Here is a 6927-nt window from a genome sequence, read left to right as displayed (position 1 = left end):
TCTTGAAATTAGAACTAATAAAAACTAAAAGCATACAATCATCCTCAAACAATTCAGCCCAAAAGTAAAACATAAATTGTGCCCACATCAACGTACCATAATCCATAATATTTGATCGAAAATAAGTCTACAACACCAAAAACACTAGATATAACTAAAGGTGCATATTTTTATCAAGCTTTCTTTCTCCGTCTACCGAAGCTGCAAAGTGTTTATCATTTCGAACCTATCCTGTTTTCAAAAACAAAAACCATGGTTATATTTTTTCGAATATTTAGCTGAGCTCAAAAACAAAACAAAAATAGCCGATGCAAAAACAAAAACACATAGATTTCCATGCACCATCTCGCGGTTGCTAACGAAAACAACATAACAACTGTATACTCGAAAATGAAGTCCCCAGGGAAAAGCATCAAATCATTATCAAAAGGGATATATCAAACATATTTGGTTAGGTTTTAATTCAGGAACATAAAGAAGGATTTCATAATGGTATAAATATTTTGATTTACTTTTCTAGAAATTTCGACATGACCTCCCCGTAAATAGGACATCCCGAAAAAAATCAAAACAACATAACAACTGTATACTCGAAAATGAAGTCCATCGATTCAAACATAAAACAAATCGCATGCAGAGCCGGCCAAGCTCGATCATTCCAAATAAAATCTATCAATCATCACACCATATGTACACATAAACGTGGTATGTCCTCGACAAATGACTGAAGATGCAGTTATTTAGTACTTACCAACAAAAATATCTGAAATGTCTCAACATCACAACAACATCAATTCCCTGGAAACGGAGGATTTATAATTTTTAAACTTTGCAAATGTTCATTCACTTATATCAAACAATTGTGAAATGAAAAGAGAAACATAGAATTATGGAGGGAAGCGTTCCATACCTACTCATAAATGTGATCATGTATACATTCTGCCAACTCAGAACGCACCTCATCGATTTCTTCCCGAGAGTACTCCGATTTTGTGAACTGTGTCACACATACAAATTATGTTACTAAAAAAACAATAATTACTGAATTTTGCAAAAAAGTTGAAATCGACAATGTAAATTTTCAAAGAAGCAATATAATTTTACTATTGATCGTAGTGAATCTCTCTCAATAGTTGAAATTTCTTCAACAATTTGTCTCATAAATCTCATCACATATAACCACATTGTTTTGCATCTGGTTGTCGAGGAGCCTATGGTAATTAGAAACAAATGATTAATTAAAAATATAAGCATTAAAGTTACTGTTTAACATAATTACACATACATTTACCACTTCCCACAAAGCATTTTTCCCACCTTTCCTTCCCTTGTTTGAATTAAACAATCTCAAGGCCCTTCATACAATAACAATAATTATTATGAGTTTTTTATTGACTAAATTTAAATTTTTAATAAAAAAGAATATTAACTCACATTTCCACTACATATTTCCAGTCCTCATCGCGAATACGATGATACAGGGAATCCAACAAATAAATAACCTCCTTGTAAGGTTCAATGACAACGAGGATCCAATAAAAACTATGCAGAAACACATAATCAGTGCATAAAATGCAATAAATTGTCGAAATGAAGCCATTGAAAGTGAGATTGCAATTCGTACTCACCCGATATTATACGGCACAAAAACTAATTAATCCACTGAAGCACCACTGAGCCTATCTGCTATAACACTTGCATTGTGGTTCAACCTTTCAAGTTTACCTGTTTTGTCCTGTGTATTTTTTGACACATATGGAATGCTATGTGGATTGACAAATCTGAATTTCTCCATCTTTTGATCTTTCAATAGATTTTTGTAAAGATGCCTGGCATTTAAAACATAAGTCATACAAAAAAATAATGTAAACAAGATGCCTTCCCTTACCGTATTTTTTTGGCCCAACTTCTACCTTGAAATCCCGCAAGTAGGGCAACTGATCAAATTGGCATTATCCTTTCGGTATAAGATACAGTCATTAGGGAAAGCATGAATTTTCACGTAATTCATCCCTAATGTACACAAGCTTCTCTTCGCATCGTATAAAGATAAAGACAATTCATTGTCATCAGGAAGAATTTCTCCTAACAAACTGTAGTGACCCGTTCCAGAATCACCTACTAATCAAAAACTAAGCATGCAACTTAACTTAATTAATAATAATCAGAGATAACAGCGGAAAACTGACACCAAACGGTAGTTATACAACCCAATAGAAAATCCAGAACAACTCAACTAAACTGAAATATACGGTACAACCATATCGAAACAAAAAGATACCGAAGAACTAAACCAACCAGCTACTCAACGTCCTCCTCCTCCTCCTCCTGAGCTGTCCAACCTGAGGCCTGCCCCGTGGGAATGGGGTGTCCAAGATAAACAAAAACCGAGGACGTGAGCGATAAGAACGCCCAGTACAAAAGCATGAGTATACAAACCTATATGAAATGCACATGCTATGATATGATACCAGGGTAGTCAAGAAACAGGAGTAACAAAAGATCTCAAAATGCTCAGTCTAGAGGCGCCAAGTGGATAGTGCCGCGCGGTACTCCTCTGGGTCACTGCATCCACTACAAGAACAGACTTGGACCTAAAATGTCCCGGATCACCGAAGCCCTCCCGACCCGTCGGCCACTGTGTACTCTCGGTGTCCATGCGTCCACAAGATAGGGCTGAGCGGCCCCACAAGATATAGCTTATCTCGAAAGAGATACAGCTCAACAGTAAAGGCTATCTCGAAGGAGATACGGCTCAACATGAAATGCAACATGCAGTAATAAACGTGACATAATAGCATGCATCATATGACATATATCAATGCACCACATAATCATGCAACACATATAAGAATGTATACTCGACCAGGATATCTCGGATAGTACTTTCGTACCTCTATCACAGCAAGCCTAGCCTTACGCAACACCGCTAATCAGGTCTAGAACAAGCCTACGCATCAAAAGCATACCCAATGAACAATACTACCATGCTCGACTAGCAAAACCAGTACTACCAAAGGTTTAGGGTTTACCTTCGTCCGTCGACAGCCCTTTGATGTCGATTGCCTCGTAACTCAGGCGTCGCTACACTACCAATCCTGGCAGCTCTTGGCTATCGCTCGACCGACAACTAACCCTAGAAACCTTCCAAACCTCTCAAAATGAGACACAACTTCAAGAACTTGCCATCCAAAATGAGGAATTCCGAGCACTATTTATAGGCTATGTTCGGATCCACCGAACCCACTTCGGAACGTCCGAACTCCTACGTGTCCATCAGCTCTTGACACCTCACGATCGGATCCACCGAACCTACACTTCGGAACGTCCGAACTCCCACGTGTCCATCGGCTCTTGACACCTCATGATCGGATCCACCGAACCTACACTTCGGAACGTCCGAACTCCCACGTGTCCATCGGCTCTTGACACCTCATGATCGGATCCACCGAACTCACTTCGGATCGTCCGAACTCTTCGGTGCTACCGAACCATCTTCGGTCCGTCCGATCATGACCACGGTCAAAATTACACATTAAACCTTCTTAATCACCATTAATCCGTTAATTACCCAATTTGGAATTCGGGCTACTACACAAACTGAGTAGGTCAGTGAAACTTTATCACTCCAACTATATTTTGCCTTCAAGTTGAATAATTTCACAAGTGCAGATAACTTCGTAAATTTAATGAATCCAGGATACAAAGGTTTCTCTGCATCTTCAAGTAGCTTATTGAATTAGGTTGGATTCCCAACATAACTATCATATGCATCATGTACCATATCTATCGGTTCCTCATCAAAAGATTTTTGACCATCTTGCCCTACTCGATCACTAGCATTCATTGAGTTCCCTATCGTAGATCTTTCCCCATGCCATATCCATGTATGATATGTCAAATCTATACCATTAGAATACAGATGTGCCCTTATAGTTTCTACATTTTTCTTCTTTAGATTACCACATTTTGTACATGGGCAAGATATTGTGTCAGGATCATTTGCATTTTTCATTGCAAATTGCAAGAAAGACTCTACACCAAATTCATATTCATGTGATAGTCTATCCTTTAACATCCATTTTTTGTCCATTCTTGGTAAAACTAATCAACCACCAATGAGTCAACACCTTCAAAACAGTTGTAAAAAATAAAACAAAATATTAACACAAACACAAGTAACAAATAGTAACAAAACAGTCAAAATATTTAATTTGCAATGTTAGATCCTTCTGGCATCTTAAATATGATTCAGCAAAGGAATAGTGAGTTTCTTAAACAAGCATATTACTCGGAGAAATTCATTCAAGTTCTCTCATAGCAGAAAAATGTTAATCAAGTTCAAAAGAAAAATGTCACCATAACATTGAGCTGAATTTGGAGATCAAGAATGTGGGTGAAAGGGGTGGAAGTGAAGTTGTGATTGTGTACTAGACTCCACCTAATGGGAACGAACATGTGGTTATAAGTATTTGTTTTAGATACGTGTTTTTATCCTATTTCAGTTATCTTTAATTTATGCTATTATTGTTGAATAAATTGAATGCTACTTCTAATTTTATTTTTTTCCAAGTTTTGTTTATCTTCATATATATAATCCGAAATGCAACAAAACATCATACATAAATCACATTTCAAATATCTTTTCCAGAAATTCGGTTAGACAATATCAGGCATCCTAAAGTCATACATATTCGCTCAAATATATTATATCTGTGAGTGTTCGTGGTGTACTGTGGTGTGGTGTGGTGGAGGAATGCCTAAAAGTTCAAAGCGTAACGAATCTGAACCAACAAAAAATTACATTCATTTAATATTTTGAAATTTGATCCCTCCAACGAATCTGAAGCAACTTGAGTCAATCAACGTGAAAGAAAATGCAATAAAATATGATCAGAAATCTTGCATCTATGTTTTTAATCGAAATTCCTACAAAAATTGGACAATAATCGAGGGAAATTCTTACCCAAAGGGATGATAACTCGCGCGCAGGAAATGACTGAGATTCACGAACATGCCTTACTCAAAACTCCCGATTACCGTTTCAATCAGGTCGACCGGGCTTGGGCTACCTTCGCCGGTCCTCGGCGACGGCGAACGGACGGGTGGCGGCTTTGATTCGGCTGGGAAAGAGGAGGGCGACGGGAGAGGATTTGGGTGTGTGTGTGTGTCGCGATTTCTATTGTGTGAAAAGTGTGTGAATTGCGTTAAAGTGTGTGGGGGATAAGTGTTGGGATATTGGTTTTTTTAACAACAGTTTTTTAAACATTGTTGTTAAATGATTTAGAGTGTTGCTTTAAAAGCTATTTTTTTTTTAGTGATACGACAACGATTTTTTTTAAACTGTTGTTTTAAGCCCTAAAAATGTACATAGACAACGATCTTATAAAGCGTTGTCATAGCTACTAAAAAAACCGTTGTCTCTCACTGATGTTAATAAACAACGGTTTTTAACACCGTTGTATTAGCTACATAAAAAGACGCTCATAGACAACGGTATTAATAACCGTTGTCGTAGCTACTAAAAAATACTCTCATAGACAACGGTATAAAAACCGTTGTCGTAACCAATATAAGACAACGGTTTTTATTAAAACTGTTGTCTTAGTTAAATAAAAACCAGCAAAAAGACGACAGTTTAAAAAACCGTTGTCTTAGCAACCAAAAAACACGTCCATAGACAACGATTTTAGCAAACCGTTGTCGTTGACCCATAAAAGACAACAATTTTCAACAAAACTGTTGTCTTTGACAAGGAAAAAAATCACAAAGACAACGGTTTTCGTTAAAAGGAAAAAGACAACAGTTTTAATAAAAACCGTTGTCTTTTAAGTGTTGTTAAATCCATATTTTCTTGTAGTGATCATGGATGCACCAATGGGGTCGTGACCATCTTTTATGTTGCAATCAATTCTGTGGAGTAAGGAATTCTAGCCAAAGGATTACAGTGGATAGTGGGATATGAAAGCAGTATTAGTACATTTAAATATGCTTGGATTGGATATTAAGGTTATGTTCTGGTAGGAGTTCTGTCAATGTTGGAGCTTCGCAAGATGTTTAAGTTGAGAGTTTCATTGGACCAGAGGACACTTGGGATACAAAGCTCTTTAAGATGGCTTTCCCATTTTTGAGGTGGAGTCGATCCGATCCTTAATGTTCATATTCACCCTCGAGGTGGTACTTATCGGAGATATTGGAAATGGGACAAGAAAGACGATACAAGTGAGATCGGGTTATCAGTTTCATGTGGGTGTTTTCGATCCACCACATATTCATTCGTCGTGCTCTTCTCGACCATGGTTGAACTAATTTTAAAACTACCACCTAAAATGAAATTTTTTTATGTGGCGTGCTATCAACAACTACATCCCTTGAGAGTTCAATTTGGCATCGTGTCCCTATCTCGGCTCTATGTTCTTTGCGTAAATCTAGTTTGTCTACGAAAACTCATTCGTTACTTTTCTGTCCAATTATTAGAGCTTTCCTTTCTCGGTATTTTGTTTGGATTGCAATTTTGAGAAACAAGAAGTGGTCGAAACAGAATTGAAAACGCACTTGTCCAACATTTCTCTGAAAAACCAAGAAAATTCACTTCATCTAACAATGACTTTTTCAAGTGAAATGTAAAATATGAAAACCTTAGGCTCTAAACCCATAGTCATCTTTTGTGATTTAGTGAATAAATATTTATCAAACAAACGACAACATATATAATATAATTGGCATAAACTTGTGTGAGACGGTCTCACGAGTCATATTTGTGAGACAGATATCTTATTTGGGTCATCCATGAAAAAATATTACTTTTTATGCTAAGAGTATTACTTTTTATTGTGAATATCGGTAGGGTTGACCTGTCTCACATATTAGGATCCGTGAGACGGTCTCACGTGAGACCACTCAATATAATTAATGGATAAAAACAAA

General features: G+C 37.0%; 1 long non-coding RNA gene across 1 annotated transcript; it reads right to left on the bottom strand.

Annotated features, from left to right (window-relative positions):
• LOC140812875 (uncharacterized) lies at window positions 1-1826 on the bottom strand. Its single transcript, XR_012113768.1, has 7 exons — window positions 1629-1826; window positions 1435-1542; window positions 1286-1355; window positions 1105-1211; window positions 911-997; window positions 752-798; window positions 1-231 (listed from the first exon to the last, which is right to left on the bottom strand). It is a non-coding gene; the product is annotated as an uncharacterized lncRNA (long non-coding RNA).
• Window positions 1827-6927: the final 5101 nt, after the last annotated feature.

This window comes from Primulina eburnea, chromosome 14 (genome assembly GCF_022965805.1).
Source record: "Primulina eburnea isolate SZY01 chromosome 14, ASM2296580v1, whole genome shotgun sequence".
NCBI lineage: Eukaryota > Viridiplantae > Streptophyta > Magnoliopsida > Lamiales > Gesneriaceae > Primulina > Primulina eburnea.
Note: the sequence above shows the minus strand (reverse complement) of the source record. Positions and strands in the feature narration are given on the sequence as shown.